Below are 20703 nucleotides of genomic sequence, written 5' to 3'. Positions count from 1 at the left end.
TCAGCATCGAAGGCAGCATAATACTTCAAATCAGAGAATAATGCTTCTACGGCCTGAATATCCCAATCATCAGAACGTACATTTTGTTTAATCACATCTCCCATGTTTACTCTAAGCACATTTGGAACATTAATCACTTCAGTAGGCCCATGTATCTGAAACCTAACCGCATCCCACACAATCCCGTCAAGGACAGGCCATGCTGTAATGTTAACTGCCTTTAAGTTTCGTTTCTGTCTGAGCGCAGAATGTGAAGAGGAGAGAGGGTTCAATGTTCCATTAAGGTACCGAATTCCTGTTCTTTCTTTAACGTAGTGACCATCGATCAGGCGGAAAAAATAAAACACAAAACCAATTGACATAAAAAGATAGAATGAAAATAGGATTAACCAAATGTATGTCCAAGGCGGAATTAAAAAATGTTTTTTGAACAACGTGGCATATCTTGCAATGTTTGTGGGTTTCTTTGATGTTTCCGAAACAGTGTCAAAAGAGAATCTGGACTGGCCTGCCAAACGGGTCTGCAAATCAGGCATCGATAAATCAGCAGGATAAGTGTAGGTTAGCTCATCAATGTTAGTATCAGGAATAGTATTTAATAAAGGACTGGATATGGCAGGCATCTCGAGGGACACCTCCTGTTCTGCACCAGATGTAATAGCCAGCACAGAGTGCCTCACCATGGAAGGACAGGATACAGCCGGTGTCATGCTATGAAGAATCGGCCACCCTGTGTGTCTTGACATTGTCAATAGAAATAAATCTGTTTTCCTTACGACCTGGAAGTGGTGGTAAAATGACTGTTCTTGTGCCCTTCACTCCAAGGACTCGGACTGGTGCTCGATATGAGGGACCAAACTCTTTCTTGTTATCGATCTTCTCTCGAACCAGTTCTCCAACTTGGGGTAGCCAGCCAACTACCGGGATCTGCAACGCATCATCCGATGTGGAGGGCAAATGTTCCTTTGCAAGACTGTCTCTGGTCTTTTGTAGATTCTGTAAAACATTGCAATGTTCATCTACGTCAAAGGCCCCGGCCTGGGCCTTGTAGTCCGGCCCATCAAGGTCAGGTACATACATCTTGATACCAAAGAGCATTTCGTATGGGGTCCGCCCACCCAGAGACCTTCTAGGGAGATTATTAAGCGCACGCTGCACGCCTATGAGGTGGGCTAGCCAGTTTCTACCAGTGCCTATAACTCGGGCTGTCAAAGATTGCTTTAAGTCGCGGTTCATTCGTTCTACTACACTATTACCCTCGGGTCTGTAGGGGCTTGAAAACTTGACTTGGACTCCCAACGAAACCATAGCAGCCTTATATGCCTTAGAGGCGAAAGCCGGACCCTGGTCCGAATGGAAAGTTCCACAGGCAAAAATTCCCACAAAGACACGCAAATCCTTAATGACAGTCCGTGAATCAGCGCTTCGATGCGGCCATACCCATACAAAGCGTGTGCATGAATCAACTGCTACTAAGATGTACTTAAACGCAGTATCAGAAGAAAAAGGACCGCAGTGATCCAAATAAACGCATCCAAGTGGTTTATTAGAGATGTACAACTGTGTCTGAGGTGGACGCGTAGCAGTAGAAGGCTTAATCTGCTGGCAAATGTCACATTGAAGAACATATTCACGCGTCTGTTTGTACAGACCCCGCCACCAGAATCTCTGTTGTAGCTGAGTTACAGTGGCCGAGACGCCCGCATGCGCAGACGCCACACCTTCATGCGCCGCTGTAATCAAAGCCTCTCTGCGATCCGAGTTGGGAACTAAACGCTCGCCAACTTCAGGGATTTTCACATAAGGAACCTTATCGGGACTTAAGTGGTATGTGTATTTAGAAGGGAATCCCGCAGGATATTTACTTCCCTTCTCCGTTGCAGCTACAGCTGCCAAGATGTCATCATCGATTTTGCTTTTGGACCCCGTGACTGCTGCAACTAAGTATTTTGATACCGCTGACTTCGCTGCTTCATCAGCAAGCGAGTTGCCAACAGCGTGGACCCCCACGCGCTGATGACCGAGAGTATGAATTACAAACACGAGTGGCAGCTTTTCTTTAAGTTCCGCCACTCGGACCCAGATTGTTTTATGTTTTATTGTGCTACCTTTGGAGTCACGAAAATCATTCTGAATCCAAAAGAACAAGTTTTCATTGTAAGACTGGACACAGTAGTAAGAATCGCTTACGATTAAAGTCGTCACACTAGGATCTGCGTACTCCAATGCAAGCATCAGAGCACGAAGCTCTGCCAATTGTGCGGTGCAGTCTCCAAGCGTCTGCGTGTGCACGACACTGGACTTGAACTCATCGTTCACCATGGCACCGACCACAATGGCGCAAGCGGAAACGTAGGCATGTCTAGAGCCATGCGCAACCTGCGCCGAACCATCAGTGTAAATGATGCAATGGAAATCCTCCAACGGCCGCATCGCTAAAGGAGCAGGATGAACAAATTCATACTGTAAATACTCCTGCGACCGTAAAGTGGCGTCAAAAATAAACGTGACATCCTGGGATGCCAAGGATGCAGCCCATTGAATCCACCGAGGGTGCAAAGCTTTGGAATTGGGAACACTGGCTTTCGTAACCGCCTCTAAGGCAGGGCACGGGGTAACAACCAACATGCGCTTTCCCTGTGACAGGGCACGTTCCTTAAGAATTGCCATCTGCACAGCCGTTAAAACTTTCTCCACAGTGGAAAAACGCAATTCAGCCGAAGTGTACAAGTGTGACTTGTAAGCAATAGGTACTGTATCTCCTTCATTAAAAGTCAGGTATGTGAAACCCACCGCCCCAGGGATAATTCTTATCACCAGGTTGGTCTGGTTATCACGAGTCTGTAAGTATTCAGAAGCGAGCAAATCAGCCTGCAAAGACTGCAGAATGGCTGAATGCTCAGGCAGCCAGCATGATTTGCAAAAAGATGGTTGTATCAAAGCATACAAAGGCTTGATACGCTGGGCATATTCCGGAATGTAAGTCCTCCCGAAATTCAGAAAACTCAGAAGAGATTGTCATTTTTTCAGTGTTGTCGGAGAGCACAACTGTGCACATTTCTCCAGGAAATGGGGTGCTAAACCCTTCCCTTCATGGTTAAGCTCGTAACCTAGAAACAACACTGTGTACTCTGCAATGTGCGACTTTGCAAAGTTAAACTTGTAACCTACGTCAGCAAAGTTACAAATTATGCTATTCACTCGACACAGATGCTCCCAAAGATCGTCGTCTGTGAGATAAATGTCATCCACATACGAACAAGCAACTGGGTCGAAGCTCTCCAAAAGAGAGACTATGCGCGCGGAAAAAACTCCCGGACTGTTCTTGTAGCCCATTGGGAGTCGTTTAAACATTTTTTGCACTCCACCGCACGTAAAACTGGTCCATTGGGAACTTAGACCATCTAATCTATGTGCATAAAAACCATTGGAAATGTCAAGCGTGGTTTTGAACCGTTTACGCTCAAGACTATTCACTAACGCAGAGCCGTGCGTATTCTGTACTGCACAGTTACGGCAATGCGAGTTCAAATGCCTATAATCCAAAACCAAACGATATGATCCGTCCGGTTTGTTCACAGTAAAAAGTGGGTTATTCATCGGTGACACACACGTTTCAATTACACCTTGATATTCCAATTGTTCAAGGATAGCTGCGACTGAAGCTTTCGCTTCACGCCGTATGGGATATTGGGGTTGAGGCTGTGGCTGTGACCGTAAAGGAATCTCATGGCTTGGAGACAATTTATCCCAGCCACACTGATTGCGGTACACAGCCGGCGCAAGCGCCAGAGCCCACTCTTCTGCAAAATGCAGCGCCTCCACCCTCGGCACCGTGTGCGCGAAGCTGGGGAGGATTACCTCCTCCCCTCGCGGAGCTGCGAGAACAAAAGGTGGGGGCCAGTCAGCCTCCGAAAGCAACATGTCATACGTAGACGATAGATTTTCCCAAAATACCCCTCTTACAGTTCGCTGCATGTCACCTTCAATTAACAGGACAATTTCAAAAAGTCTTTCAGGGGGAGCAACATGCGTATCTGCAGTTTCAATCACAACAAAAGTTTCAGTCGCTGTCACCTTCAACAGTGGACGGAGGGCCTCTCTCACTATGGTAATCTCTGCAGCTCTGTCTAGCAAGGTCAGAGCCCACGTCAGATTCCGAAGCCGCGTTCTCACTATCTGGGGCATAACGATGCGCGGTCAGGGCAGCGACTTTCTTCGTAGTAAACTGAGGTCTCTTGGGCGTAGAGCCTTCCTGCTGATCTCCACTGGAACGCGGGCGGGGCTGACCACGTCCTTGTTGGCCACCCCGGCCTCTGCCGCCCCCTCCACCACCGGTTGACGGAGCCGATGAGTCCTGAAAGGAACGAGGAGAGCGTTGTTCAGAAGCCTGAAACCTCTCAGGCGATTTAATCATCGCGTGGTCGCGCAAATCATAAACACGATCCGACTGCGCAGGCAATGGAGACGCAGGAGTAGAAACCTGTGTTTGTTGTTGTTGTTGCTTACCCTGATTCTGTTTTTTAGGCCAATTTTGTTTCTTGGACTTTTGTTGACCACTAGTTTCTGATGTCTGACTCTGGGGCTGTTTCTTTTCCTTTTCCCAATAATCTTTGCTAACTGTCGGGGCCGGTCGGGCTCGGGAACCAACGCTAATGCGTTAGCAACTTGAAAGTTCACCGCATCACCCTTGACATTCGCAAGGATCACACCGCAAACCACTTCAAAGGAGCCACACAGGCGCATGCCCAATTCAACAGCCGCCTCCGGTCCATGTTCATCCTGAACACGTTTAAGGACCCCACCTAGGTTGGTCACAGACGGGGAGCCATAGCACCTCGAATAGACCGCTGCAAAAGTTTTTCCCCAGGTTTCACAGTCAGCAAGGTCAGGAGCCAGATCCTTCGGTAAACTCAGTGTAAGAATCCGGTGCTTATCACCCGGACTCGTATTAGGAAACACAGCCTCCAGCTGGCCGAATTTCTCAGCAAGCCAGAACGGAAAATCGTCCTTTTCTAAGGGCTTTTTACCCATCACGGAATTAACCATGACCGGGTTGATTTTCAGACCAGCATGTTCTGCTCGAAGCTGTGCGCCTCTAGGGGCCGCTTCCTGAACATTACGTCCAATGTAATGAACAAGCGCTCTAATCACTCCCACCGCGACTTCATGAAGCTGCCGCAGTTCGCCCACGTTACAAGCGTTACGTCTAGGGTGAGGAGTAAATCCACCCAAAGCAGGCCAACTAGTGCCTGCAATGGACAAAGGACCCAACCTCGGAGCGGTCAAAGCGTGCGGTAGGGCGCCACCAAACCAAACTCTATGCTGCCAAGCGTCTATAGGTACCTCCAGTGCTCTGTACGGAGCGTAAGCCGCCGGTACAGCTGAGGCAGTGTATGTGTGGAACACACCAGAATTAGCGTCCACCGCCGGAAATGTCACCCACGAATAAAATAGTTTGTATGGGTAAGCATGTTCCGCGCTCACCACCAGAACCACAGCCAAGCCATCCAAAGGAACTTCATACATCCGCAAATGGTCACGCACCGCAATGCGACTATGCTGCGGGATGTCCACAGGCTGAGCCATGTTAGCACAGGAAATTAGAAAAAACAAATTATACTTTGTAGCACAACTGGGTAGTAATTCAAAGAAACCGTTTTAGATATATTCAAGCTCGAAAATGACCTATTTCAAAAATAGGTAGGTTTTTCCGACACCGCCGTTTTCCGGAAACGGGAATGTAGGCGTTAAGGTTTGAATGATATACTACTCGAGTGTCATGTTATAGGGCCAACCAACGTATGGGCGCCATGTCGCAGGGTTTCCGTTCTCTCACAGAACTGTGCTCAGAGACCTAGAACCTGGGTGAGCCAGGGTGACCCACAACTCACCTATGTTTCAGAAATCCCCTTACCAGGCTAGCTACAGTATCTCATCGGCAGTGAATACTTCCCGATGTCTTAGACAATCCAGAACATGAACTTAGAATACCTCAGGTATCGTGGAACACATGAACACTCTTTCGTTATATTATCATTCCAAACCGAAACTGGGAGGCAATGAGAACACGTGCAAGTTTGAAATGTTTATTTTTTCAATGCAACATTCTCAAACGCAGTATCTTGTATAATACCAACATACATATTATAAAAATCAAAGTCAGCAGCATAGTCACTAATCCATAGTAAGCAAACTGTGATAACATATTATGATGCAAAATCTATAGAATTCTGTATCACCTATATTTCGCGCACCCTAATTAGCATATTATATTATATCTAAGAAGGTCTCATTTGGGCTTTAGCTGGGCGAGCCCATACCTCAAATTCTCAGTAGTAGGAGATCACATCAACAGCTACCAGCTCTCAGCATGTCCAGCATCAAGTGTGTTTTTCAATTCCCTGTAACTGTATCTTGAACTCACGTAAAGCCCAAAGTTGGCACAAACATTATTTGTGTTATGACCAACGTAGTGCGAGGATCAGGCCTACAATAACCTTGTGTTAGAGTGTGCAGCTCTCAGTGTGCAGACAGTTGTACCAAGTGTCCCAGGCACGACTGATACCAGTACAATAATATATTATTCTGAAGTAAATCACATCTTTCTTCTAGGTTAAAAGCTGTAATAACAATTAGGTGTCGTGTGCAAACCGAAGCAGAAAGAAAAGATGGCGTTTAAACTTTTAACAAGCACATGCTAACTTAACACAACCTTTGGAAACGTAATAACCATATGACAGTATAGAAGGACACGAGAGATCCAATGTCCTCAGCACCCAGGCCGTGTAAGGCACGGTAGGTCAGAACCAGAACCTTAAAGTTAATTCTGGCCTGGACCGGTAACCAGTGGATAGTTTTTCTGATTTCTGTAACAGAAGCACGCCTAGGGGCATTCACCACAAACCTGGCTGCAGCGTTCTGAATGAACTGGAGGCGCTGAATAAGCTTTTTGCAAATGCCAAGATAAAGGGCATTGCAATAGTCCAGGCGAGGTGAGATGAGGGCTACTACTACCTGTTTCCGAGCCTCAGGGGAGAGGAAGTGAAGTAATTTCCTGAGGATCCTTAGAACTCCACAGCAGGTCGAAACAGTTTTATTCACTTGTTTGTGGTGTCAAAGGTGACCGCCAGATTTCTGGCGGCCAGGGACAGATTGGGACAAGTTGCAAGGGAGGGAGGCCACCAATCATCCGACCATAGATCTTGTTTGCCACCAAAGATGAGAAACTCGGTCTTTTCCCCGTTGAGCTTGAGGAAGTTTGAGGACATCCAACCTGCCACGGCTTCCATGCATTTCTTAAAATTAAGGGCCGTGGACTCCACAGAATGAGATAGGGAGACCATTATCTGGGTGTCGTCGGCGTACGATAGGACTTCCAATCCATAAGATCTGACAAGCCTTGCAAGTGGGGCCACATATATGTTGAACAGAGTAGGGCTAAAAAATGAGCCCTGCGAGACCCCACAATGCAAGGGCTTAGCAGAGGAAAGGAAGTCACCCAGTTTGACCCGTTGGGCACGTTGGTTAAGGAAGGATGTAAGGAGACCGAGAGCTGGTCCTTCCACTCCCATCTCACCGAGCCGCCTAGACAAGATGGAAGGGGACAGGGTGTCAAAAGCGGCTGTAAGGTTGAGCAGGATCAGGATGGTAGAATGACCTCTGTCGACCTTAGCGTGGATGTTGTTGACCACCACTGTGAGGGTAGACTCGGTGCTGTGCACCTTTCAAAAGCCATGCTGTGAAGAATCAAGCAGGCTAGCATTGTCAAGAAAGGCACTGAGGTGGAAGTTGAGGTGGTCCTCAAGCATTTTGGCTGGGGCAGGGAGAAGGGATATAGGGCACACGTTTTTAAGAGTACCAGGATCCAAAGTTGTTTTTTTTAATAAAGGTTTTACAGTAGCCAGCTTCCATGATGCAGGGAAGACGCCATTAGAAATTGCCATATTCATTACTTCCAGGTAAGGGGGAAGGAGGACATCCCTGCAGTCCAAAGGGGAACCCGATTTAAGTTTATTAAGAAGAGCATTCAAGTCTTCATAGGATAGGGGGGGGAAATTGGAAAAACGTCCTGGGGATACCGAGGTCAGAACAGGGCGGGGCAGTGGGTCCGATGGCAGGGCAGAGTCATGAATAGAATTGAGGGCTTCTAAAGCAGAGTGAATATCCACGATCTTGGTGTGAAAGAACGTGGATATCCGGTCACAGAGTTCTTGGGAAGGGACAGTGGGGTCAGGAGAAGGGGTGAGAGATAAAGAGTCCACAATTTTAAAAAGATCTCTTGGTGAGCTGAGGGAAGTGGTCAGGTCAGTGAAATAGGATTGTTTAGCCACTAGAATAGCGGCCTTATAGCCTATTATAAGACTTTTATGTTTGATCCTTTCATCAGGGTCAAGAGGGCGGAAAATCCGTTCCGCTCGCGGATTTTGCGGATTTTCGGTAAAATTCGCAATCCGGGAACCTTCGCGAATTTACCGAAAATCCGCAAATTTGCACGCAGCAGATTTTTTTTCCTTGGTGATACAATTTTGCGGCGCGCGGCGTTCACTTACCGTCATTCAGCGTTTGCCGAGTTGTTTTTCTCGATATTTTGCGAGTGCTGCGCCATTTTGGATCTTGCTGCGGGATCCCGCGGGAGTTTGGCGAGCGCGATTACGTCATCGCGGCTTGCCACCTTGCACAGCGAGAGTTTGTCAACGCGAGTACGCCGTGATCACGTATCGCGGGAGTTCGCAATTGCGAACACGTACATGCGGCGGGCAGCAACAATCTCGCACTCGCGAAAATACAAAATTTGCAATTCTGCACAAGAAATCCACCAGCAAGCAGCATAAACCTTCTGGAAATGATGATTTTTATCAGAATAACTTCTCAGGTTGACATTTGTCTGCACTTTTTTTTGCAAGGAGTCCATTTTGGGGGGGGGGGAAGTAAGTGCCCCACAGTCTCCAACTTCCTGTTCCTGTCCAGCAGGCTCCTCCCAGTGCTTACTTCATGTGCTGGTCACTTTCATTCGGATTCTTCGCCTGGAAGGATTACTTTTGTGGATGCTGCTGGGTATTTGGATTTGAGGCCTTTTTGACTTTCTTTGGATCACTTTTGGATTAGAAATTTCACAAGTAAGTTTGTTTGGGGCATTACAGTTGCTGCAACTACAATTTTGGAATTTTCGATTTATGGGCTGTTTTGGGGCCTTTTGCCCAGGGGTAGTGAGTGATACATGGACCTAGTCTTTCTTTGGGGTGTCTTGAATTTAAACATCATGGAGGGCCTGGATGGGGCTTGGGATTGTGCTGATTTTTCTGTGATTTTCGTTTTTTTGGGCTGTTGTTGTGGCCATTTCACCAGGGGTAGTGAGTGGTGCATGATCCTAGTATTTCTGTGGGGTGTCTTGAATTTATACATCATGGAAGGCATGGATGGCATGGGATTGTGCTGATTTTTCTGTGTTTTTCGATTTTTTGAGGTGTTCATAGGGACAGGCCATGTGGGTGGGGGCCATTTTGAGTGCTGCTACAGGCAGGCCCTGGCCATGTGTTGGGAGGCAGGGGGGCATTTTGAATGCAGGCAGTGTTCTTAGGTCTGCAACCATTTTGCCTAGCTTTCAACCTTTATGCCCAGGGGTAGTGACGGTTGCATGGGCCTAGTCTTTCTGTGGGGTGTCTTGGATTTAAACATCATGGAGGGCCTGGATGGCTTGGGATTGTGCTGATTTTTCTGTGATTTTCGTTTTTTTGGGCTGTTGTTGTGGCCATTTCACCAGGGGTAGTGAGTGGTGCATGATCCTAGTATTTCTGTGGGGTGTCTTGAATTTATACATCATGGAAGGCATGGATGGCATGGGATTGTGCTGATTTTTCTGTGTTTTTCGATTTTTTGGGGTGTTCATAGGGACAGGCCATGTGGGTGGGGGCCATTTTGAGTGCTGCTACAGGCAGGCCCTGGCCATGTGCTGGGAGGCAGGGGGCCATTTGGAATGCAGGCAGTGTTCTTAGGTCTGCAACCATTTTGCCTAGCTTTCAACCTTTATGCCCAGGGGTAGTGAGTGTTGCATGGGCCTAGTCTTTCTGTGGGGTGTCTTGAATTTAAACATCATGGAGGGCCTGGATGGCTTGGGATTGGGCAGATTTTTCTGTGATTTTCGTTTTTTTGGGCTGTTGTTGTGGCCTTTTCACCATGGGTAGTGAGTGTTGCATGGGCCTAGTCTTTCTGTGGGGTGTCTTGAATTTAAACATCATGGAGGGCATGGATGGCATGGGAGTGTGCGGAATTTTCTGTGTTTTTCGAGTTTTTTGGGGTGTTCATGGAGGCAGGCCATGTAGGTGGGGGCCATGTTGAGTGCTGCTACAGGCAGGCCCTGGCCATGTGCTGGGAGGCAGGGGGCCATTTTGAATGCAGGCAGTGTTTTTAGGTCTGCAACCATTTTGCCTAGCTTTCAACCTTTATGCCCAGGGGTAGTGAGTGTTGCATGGGCCTAGTCTTTCTGTGGGGTGTCTTGAATTTAAACATCATGGAGGGCCTGGGATTGTGCTAATTTTTCTGTGATTTTCGATTTTTTGGCGTGTATAACTGAACTGATGTTCCTCTGTCTTCCATTGCTTTTAGGTGCACAAGACTCAAGAGAACCACCAGTGCCAGGAAGAAGTCCTGCAGCGGTGTGTGTGTGCAGCATAACGTCACACGAAGTCACGTCTGGCCACAGACAACTCTGCAACTCGTGCAACTGCGGCCTGCTGTTCTGACCTGCTCTGAAGAAGATGGCCCCAAAAAAAGGTCTCCGTAGCTCCTCTAGCAAGAAAGTTGCCAGTAAGGAGCAGAAGAAGCAAGTTACCAAGGAGACTGGTGTGTCGCCCGCCACATTTTTTGGGAGTAAAAAAAAAAGTACGCCTGCAGCAGCAGCGGGATCTGCTGGGGACCAAGCTGGGAGCAGCACCCCTGCTCCATTGGGCTCAGTGCCACCACCACCACCACGCCAACTTAAGTCCAAGCCCTTGAGTGCTGCAGAGGCACTTAGTCTAGTTGTTCATTCACCATCGACCAGTGATGTTGGCTCATCGCAAGAAAGTAGCAGCAATGTCCCTCAATCAACACAGGTTGTTGTAACTCATCTGACGAGTGTTGAACAACCACAGCCGCAACAACAACCACATGTGCAAGTACAAGCCCAAGTACTTGTGGAAGGAGAGGCAGCGCAACGAGATGCGCAAGCAGAGGTGCATGGAGGGTCACAAGTGCCCACAATAGTTGTTCCTCCAGAAGTAGGGGCACATCAGGAAATCGACAATCAAGCCGAGGTATCATTTGAGGAAGCCACTCCTCCTGATCATTCATTGTCTTCCTCATCCCTAGCAAGGAAAAGATCAAGGGTGGCGTCTACATCTTCTTCAAGCCCCCTTCCTTCTGATGATATGGATCTAAATTGGGAACCACCACAGCCGTCTGAGAGTGAGGCACACCATGATCTGACAAAGGTAGTTAAGCGTAAAAGGAAGCTCGTCCAACGTCTCATAGTTATGGAGTGTGATGAGGCTCAACAAGAAGTGGCGGATACTGCTGCTGATGAAGACTGTCACGACGACGACCCAGTCATCATAGAGGTCACTGCAGCCCCAGCGGGCATGCAGCAAACAGACATTTTGACCCTAGCCCGAGAAGCTGCTGAACGTGATGATGTTGTCGACGAGGAGGCAATGGAAGAAACACCACAATCATTGGAGTTAACTAGTACACCAACACGTACCGCTTCCATATTTCTTCCTCGCCAGAAGGGACCTCCATCCACCTCGACCTCAATTAGTGGTGGTGAAAGTGCAAAACGTACTAAAGTTCGGCAATCCACATCCTCCACTTCATCTGGCATTAGCAGCAGGTCCACCACCACCAGTATCACCGCCTCCTCCGGCCCCCAAAGACATTTGATGTCCGCAGTTTGGGACTTCTTTAGGGTTTGCCCAAAAAAGGAAAACCTCGCCATTTGTAGCATTTGTAAGCATGCAGTTAGTCGTGGTAAGTTCAGTACCAACTATGGTACCGGAGGCCAGAGAGGACGCTGTCCAATGGTTTGCGCACCTAAAGGAGATCAAGGAAGCCCGAATTGCAAGTCAAGAAAACGTTGATGTTTCATCTGATGATGACGAGGAGGAAGAAGACATGTCAAACACTTCACTTACACCCAGTACCCCTGTCAGCAGCACACCCCATGTGAGCCACACTAAAAGTGTGGGAGAGAGTAAGACACCAATGCGAAAAAGTTAATCAGCGAGCTAACTGGGTCGAAGAAATCATCATCATCCCGTAAATGCTTGGTCCAGGGCAACATTAGAACATTAGAACCATGTTGTTTACAGAAGCGCCATATGAACGCAACCACCGACTGACACGTCTGTATAACACTAAGCTGGCTAAAATGCTAGCTTTGGACCTTCTACCTTTTTCTTTTGTAGAAGGGGTTGGTTTTCTAGAATTAGTGGCAGCGCTCTGCCCTAAATAGAAGGTTCCTAGCCGGTTCTATTTTGCCAGAGTTGCGGTTCCAGCACTACATGAAGATGTGCTGGAGGTGATTGGGGCAGCTTCGCAGAAGAGTCCTGTTCACACTATACATCTGACAACAGACATGTGGACCAGTGGAGCAGGCGCTGATTACATGTGCATCACTGCACACTGGGTCTCTTTTTCAGGGGTTAAAGCAAAGCTAAACGCAGGTGTTGACCCGGACCAAGTTTTTAAAGCTGCTCGGAAACATGCAACACTAGCCATGTTTGGCTTGGAGAAACGTCACACAGCACAAAACATTTTGGATGAGTTTAACACAAAGGTCTTTCACAAGCTGTCCCCAAAAAAACGCCAGATTGGTTATGTTTCCACGGATAATGGCGCCAATGTAGTTAAGGCCATGGAGCTGGGTGACTATTTCAGAGTGCCGTGTTTGGCGCACTGTATAAACCTGGTTGTTAAAAAATTCTTGAGTGATGAAGACAGTCCAGCGTGCGAGGTAGTGGCCACCTGCCAAAAAATGTGCAACCATTTCAGCCATTCTTTTAAGGCCCGGAAGCATCTGAGGAGCCTGCTACATGAACGTCGAATGCCAGTGAAAGCACTCATCCAGGAGGTGCCAACACGTTGGAACTCAACCTTCTACATGCTTGAGCATCTGTATGAGCAGTATGCGGTACTCGATCACTATTTCATAAAACAGGGTACAGCTCAGAAGGACCTGAGGATGGATGCGGCGCAATGGGACATAGTTAAAAGCCTGACAGACATGCTTCGTCCTTTTGAGGTCTTCACGCGTGCAGTCAGCAAGGAGGACTGTAATTTGAGAAAAGCTATCCCATTGTTGTGCATGCTGGAGCACCAACTGAAGGTGGTGTCTTCTGTGTTTCAAAAAGATGAAAAAAACCAAGACCCTTTTGTTTTGGCGGAGAAATTATTAGAGCGCCTACGTGGTGATGAACGTCTTAAAATGATCCAATCAGAACAGCATTACATTTGTGCTACTATTCTGGGTCCACGCTACAAAAAGGCGCTGGCAGGCCGAGCATTCTTTCCTTTTGCTGATGAAGATGTTACAAAGTACAAACGTTGGCTAGCCTTGTCTGCCAAGAGGTTTGAAAGAGAACGGCAGCTCATTGAAGGAAAAGGCAGTACATCAGCATCAGCATCAGCAGGCCATCCCCAGTCAAAACAATCTACTTCTGCACCTGTGGCTGTGGCACAAGTGACCTCTCAGCCGTTAAAGACACCGGCAACCGGATCATCTGCACCAGACACAACAGTAACATTGGATGCTGAAGAGGATTGGCTAACTTGGCTTTGGTTTGGTTCTCAAAAGGTCACAGCAAAAAGTAAGCAAAGTGGAGGAACCTTGGAGGACCTTGAGTCGATGGTGCAGGACTATCTGAATGACTCAACAGAGGTCTATGTTATTGTGGCCACAGCTCTCCAACCTGGCTATAAACTACTTGTCTTGCCCACTCGCAAGTGTGTCTTCTGAACGTGTTTTCAGTACTGCTGGTGGCATTGTAACTCCCAAACGGAGCCGCCTCTCGCCCAAAAATGTGGAGAGGTTAACAATGATCAAGATGAATCAGCACCTCATACCACCAGATTACAAAGTACGAGAAAGCACGCCGCATGAAGACGAGGAGGACAGCAACGTAGATGAGGGAATTTGTTCTCTGTTCGGTGACACTGACCTCACCCTGCCTGAATTCGCAGAGTATGATGACAAACTCTTATTCTTATTCCCTGACACCGAGCCCTGAAAATGAGACAATGAATCAATAACTTTCTTTTTCATCCTTATTCACTTTCATTCCTGTGTGTCTGTCTTTCTTTGTTTTGCACAGTTAATTTAATTCAAACTTTAATCACCTAATCACAAAAACAAGCCCATCAGCAGAACTGTCTTCACTTGTTTGCTTATTGATTTGAAGGTGCCGCAGTCTGCATTCCTCAGGTTCACAAGTTCAGAAGAACATGCTCCTCTATCCTCCTCCTCCAGACTCCTATTTCCCTCAAAGCAGAGGGCTGGATTACGCCCAATGAAGAAAGACTCAGCACTTGTGGGGGTGTTCTACTTCTTTGCGGTGAGTTGACGGCTCTGGGGCCATTGCTGGGAAGCTCTAATACCGGATAAAAGTGGTTTGGACCAAATCGGAGGCGGAATTTATTTTGCGTTTTTGCTGACTTGCTTGCCTTTGAGGTGCTCTTTGGGGGGGTTCCGGGTGTTTGTGGGTGAGTTTTGGGGTCTGGGAGCACTGCTGGGACAGTCTAATCTTGATTGCATTTGCTTTTCAGGAAATCCGTGGTGGAAAACAGGAGTTGTGACCTAGCTGCCCAGCGCGTTTGGACAGAAGGCCGAGAAATATTGTAAGTATGAGATTTTCCTTTTTGGCTGTTTGGGGGTGTTGTGCTTTTTTGCGGGTGGGTTGGCGGGTCTTGGGGCATTCCTGGGAAGGTCTAATACCGGATAGAAGTGGTTTGGACAAAATCCATGCAGAATTTGTTTTTGCTATTTCTGACATTTTGCTCAATGTAGCGTTTTCGGGGGCCTGTTTGGGGGGCTTCCTGGTGTTTGTGGGTGGGTTTCGGGGTCTGGGAGAACTGCTGTGAGGTTCCGTGAGAATCGTAATGACGTTTTGGACTTGTTCAACCGTGGACGAGTTCGGTATCTATGAACCGCAAATGAAGAGTATAGTGGGTGTACGCGTTTTCGCTACTCTACTCTGCAGCGTTCGTCTTATTCGTGGGTTTCTCCATCTGAACCCACGGGTTCCATTTTAGATACGGCATCCATTTTGTTTCTTGCCCTCACGTAGTCGGCGAACGGACAGTGTTCGCTTCGTGACCCTGGGATTCCCAAGCCCTTGCGGAAGACGCATGTCCCTTTGAGTGTGTCTTTATGACCAAGGGGATGATACGGAAGAGGCAGATGGCTCCGCTCGAGGCGCATCCTGCCAGGTTGGTCTATTGTTTCAGCCGTGCATGTGTTTAGGCACGAATCCTTTGATCCTGCGACCACGCTTCCGATATTGCCCCCTACACTCTTTTCAATCTGTTGTCTGTCTTTGTCCCTCTTGCACCTGTTTCTGTCTCTTCACCTAACTCATTTACGACTAGAGTGGAATGTGCTTAATGGTGGGATAACATGCTTTTACAGTTGGGAACCGGCGATGTTACTGTAATTATATTCCGGGCTCCTGAAAACATGAATGCGACCCTTTTGAAGTTTACTGTGGGAACTGAGTAGTAACCTTTTGTTCACTATGTTGTGCAATGACGAAAAGGTGTATAAAAAGGAGCGATCCACGTTTGCAATTCGAAGCAGACTCTCAGAACCTACATGTGGTTGTACTTCTTGCGATCTCTGTATCCCTGCAGTAAATAAACGTTGATCTTTGACGCCGAAGGAAGTGTCCCGTGTCTCTATGATTTGTACGGCGGAACAGGTAACCCACGAAGGTTTCAGGTGTTGTCCCCTGGCACCGCTGGGCCTTAGAAATAGCCCAGTCCTTCAGTTGGCGCCCAACGTGGGGCAACATCAGCGGTACCAGTCCAAAGCCCGACGATCGTGAGGAACTTCGTGTGAAATCTCAGAGGGAAGGTGCACCCCGCTTCATCGATCCTGTTGTCGAAATAAGTGGTCCGAAGACTTTTCCCGCGAAGATTCCCGCCTCCTGACGGCTGCGACGGACTGATGCCCTGACTGTCGACCTGTTTTGGCGCCTGGCGTAGTCCTTTGTACAGCGAGACGATAGACGGGCCTTCATGGTGACGCCATTGTTCTCTCAGTTAAGTACTTGTGGGTCACTCCCAGAAACCTTGGTTGTTGTTGAAACTTGGTTGTTTGCATGGTTCCATTGCATTTGTGGTTCTTAGTTGTTGGTTCTTAGTTGTTGGGTTTTTATTTGACGATTGCAATTGCCAAAAACCGGGGGTCTCGTATTTTTGCGAGGACATCGTAATTCGATAACCCTTGAAGTTTGTAAGCTCGGTTAGTGTGCACGATGCCAGGCCGTAGTACTTTGTTTGGTTTCCTTAAATGTTGCGGTATGGATTCCCGGTTGGAGGACTCATGTCCGATACCTCCAGTTGGAACTCCGGTTTATGAGCTCTATAGTCGACACGGAGTGGGTCCAATTGCTTATAATGACTGTTGGATCCGCTACACGAAAAATGATGGTGTCCTTAGTTGGCCACCTCATGGTAGTTTCGAAACTGAGATTTTAGATAATCTCAAAGCAAAATTGTTTAAGAAGAAAGCTAGGCCGGCCATGTTTGATTCCTTTCGGTTGTGGCGTAAAGAGGCCAAACAGAAAGAAATCAAGCAAATAAAGAAAAATAAGAGAGATGGTATCATTACAATGATGCAAAGTGCAGAACAATATCAGCGAGATAAAGACGAGAAGGAAAAGGAAGTTTTTACTAGATTGCATCGTATGGCGGTGGATAAATGTTATCCGGTTTTACCGTCAAGTTCTGATAAGAAGGTAGAGGAATCGACAGAGGATCCTTTGTTATCCTATTTATTAAAATCACCACCTCCTTATGTACAGGGTACTGCAGCCCCTGTTGTTCCTCCTGTCCCTCAACCTGTTGCTCCGGCGGCTGCTGGTCAGCCTGTCGTTGGTCCTGTTCCTTTGAATCTTCTTGTTCCCCAAGCTGTCCCAGCTCCTTTACCTGCCATTTTTCCTACTGCTCCTTTGCCTTTACCTTCTCAATCTATTGTTCCCGCTACTTCTGCTATTTTGGCTACTCCTGTTGCACCAACGTTTAGTCCTCACGTTGTTGCTCCTGTACTTCTCTCCTCTTCTCCTTCTGTTCGTAGTCGTATACCTAATGCTGTTGCTAATCTCTATTCTCCACTTTTCGGACCGATACTTGGGTCCGAAGTCTCTGACGCTTCTCAGAGACGGAGTCAAATTCCTGGTGGCAGGGAAAGTGCGACGTTAGTGACTATGGCGCGTAAGTGGATTAGACATCTCCGCGCATAGTTTACGATACGTTCTCTCAGTTTAATGAGCCCACACAAAGATTTGTGTTAAAGGAAATGTGTAAATCCTTGAGAGCGGAGTGGGATAATGATGAGCTAGATGATGTACCGCCCGATATGACTGAACTACAAAATCAGTTCTCGAGCGGCATGATTGTAGGCGGTAATGTACGACGTGCATTCGAACGTTTGTTAGCTCTTAGGACTACTGTGCCTCCTCGAGTGTCGTTTGACAACGACTCTGATGATTGGAAAGCACAACCTGGTCAGTATCCCATGCGAGAAGTTCCTCCAGTTTGGATGGCAGGTGATGCTACTGTTAATCCTGCAATCTTGCCACACTTCCAGAGAGTTTGGATACACCTCCCATGGAAGCGGTCAGAAGTTTTACAGGTGAAGCAATCTTTACCTGACCCACGGAAAAATCCGGCAGGTTATTATAAGGAGTTATCCCAACTTGTGGATGCTACTATTATGAACCTTGCCGATATTGACATGTTGTTTGGTAACGGAGTACCGCAACCCATTTGGGCGAAAATTCGTCAAGAGAATCACGCAGCGGAGTTAGGGGGTGATTGGGCTGCTCTTGCGGCGGCTGATGCACTACAAGTTGGTGGGGCTAAGCCTGAACAGTTAATTACGGCTCTACCCCAAAGAATCATTACGCTCATGAAAACTCTTATGCCAGCAATGAGGGTAAACTGGGATAAATTGTCTGCTTGCAAGCAAAAGAAAGACGAGAGTGTCTCCGATTTCTTTACTAGATTTGAGGAAGCATTTATCGATCACAGTGGTCAGGATATGAGCACTGAGGGAGGTCAGCGGTTTTTTGTTGATAAATTTGTGTTGAATCTGTTGCCTGAGCTATGCAACAAATTGAAAAATTCTGAAAGTTCGTGGGCTGTTTCAACCACGGCTCAAATCTTAGCAACGGCTCAATACTATGAAAATAGGGAGAAAGAAGAAAATGATCGTGCAGACAAGAAAACGAAGGAGCTTAAAACTAAGGTTTTGTTGCAGCAAGCGTATCTTCCGCGCTCGAATCAAAATGACTCGCAACAGCAAAATCGATCACAGTCGCAGTCTTTTAGGACGCAGTCCCGTTCTGATTCTTCTACATCCAGATCTATGCTTGGGTATAATCAATGTGCGTGTTGTAGGGGTGAGGGCCATTTGAAGTGTAATTGTCCTGTTTTACGTGACCGAAGTAATGGTGTTTCGGCCCGAGGGGGTCGTAGTGGTCCTCAGCAGGCATCTCGAGGTAGAGGCCGTGGTACTTCTCAAAATCAGAATGAGCATTCTACTTCCTCATCGGACTCGAACAATTGTTTTGATCAGCGCGATTCATCGTCCGGTAGATCTGCCCAGTATCATGTAGACGACTATTACGTCGAGCATGACATTGAAGCAGACGGTAATTACTAGGACAGCCATAGACAAAGAGAGGGAGTAGTATCAGTTCCGGTTGATCAGAGAGGGCCTTACGTCGCAGTTGCCATATCGGGCGTAGTTGAGCCTTTTCTGTTGGACACTGGTGCAGCGAAAAGTTCCATCATGCATTTGAAACTCCCTGGGGCACCTTTGTCTGGCTTAACGAATGTTTCTGTTGGATTCTCTGGCGCCCCGGTTACCAATCCAGTTTCTAGCCCTTTGCCGCTTACAATTGGGCCACGTGAGCTAGAGGCTCCTTTGATTTTGACTACTGGTTGTGGTGAGAATCTTTTGGGCCTGGATTTGTTGAAGCGGGTATATGCGACTTTGTACTGCTCTCCTACGGGAGTGGAGCTTACATTAGGTCAGAGGGTGATCTCTCCTATGTACTTGTCAACTGATAAGCTCCCGCCGGAATTGAGTTCTCTTCCTGAGTCTTTGTGGGCAACAGGTCCCAATGATGTGGGCCTGTTGGACATATCACCTTATGTCGTCCAATTGAAATCGAATGTGCGATTACCACGCATTCCCAAGTATCGTATCTCTCTTGATGGTGAGCGAGCGCTATTAGCGATCATTTATGATTTGATCAAAAAGGATGTTATCGAGGAAACTCGGGGAAATGTGTGTAACAGTCCTGTGTTACCTATTTTGAAACAAACTGATCCATCCAAGCCTCCTGTGTACCGTTTTGTCATTGATTTAAGAGAAGTAAACAAAATTGTGATCCCTCAGTTTCCCGTGGTGCCTCACATTACAGCTTTGCTGACCCTGATTCCAGCCTCTGCCTGTTGGTTCTCGGTAATCGATCTGAAGAATGCTTTCTTTAGCATTCCGATTGCTGAGGAAAGCAGAGATCTATTCGGTTTCTCATTAGGTGGACGCAGCTTCAGGTTTAAACGCGCTCCTCAGGGCTACTGTGAGAGTCTGTTGATTTACAGCCAAGCCCTTAAGAGTCAACTTGATGCGTTTGTGTTACCGGCTGGTGCGGCCTTGATTCAGTACGTCGACGATCTGTTAGTGGCTGCTGACACTGAGCAGATTTGCAAAACTGCCACAGTATCACTGTTACAGCATTTATGTGACTTACATCACATGGTGTCACCTTTTAAGCTACAGTATTGTTGTCAAGAAGTAACCTATTTAGGTCACTTATTGTCAAAGGAGGGAAGAAGGTTGACCCCAGAAAGAATTGCAGCCATTGCTCGAATGACTGTGCCAACAACTCAGAGAGATGTACGTGCCTTTCTAGGTATTACGTCATACTGCAGACAATGGATTCCAAACTTTTCATTGTTAGCGAAGCCATTGTTAGCTCTCACGTGCAAGGATGTTCCGACTCCTTTGCCATGGACCGAAGAATGTCAGAAAAGTTTTTCTGAATTACGTGATGCGTTGTGTTCGGCTCCTGTGTTAGGTACTCCTGATTACAGTAAGCCGTTTACACTATACGTTCACGAGAGGGAAGGTTGTACATTGAGAGCTTTGACGCAACAGTTTGGTGGTAAGCAGCGTCCATGTGCATATTTTTCCTCGACCTTAGACCCAGTAGCTAGAGCATTGCCGAGTTGTCTAAGGGCGACAGCGGCAGCTGCGGTGTCCATTCGACAGTCCGCAGGTCTGGTCAACGGATAATATGCTTACAGTGATGGTTCCGCATGCAGTTGACACTCTCTTGAATCGAACAAAGACTCAACACTTGACGAGTGCAAGGTTGTCCGGTTACGAGTTGACGCTTTTGGCAAGTCATATACAGATTAAGCGTTGTAATGTACTGA

Source organism: Lissotriton vulgaris, chromosome 9 (assembly GCF_964263255.1).
Source record: "Lissotriton vulgaris chromosome 9, aLisVul1.2, whole genome shotgun sequence".
NCBI lineage: Eukaryota > Metazoa > Chordata > Amphibia > Caudata > Salamandridae > Lissotriton > Lissotriton vulgaris.
The sequence above is the reverse complement of the archived record's forward strand: the minus strand, read 5'-3'. Positions refer to the sequence as shown.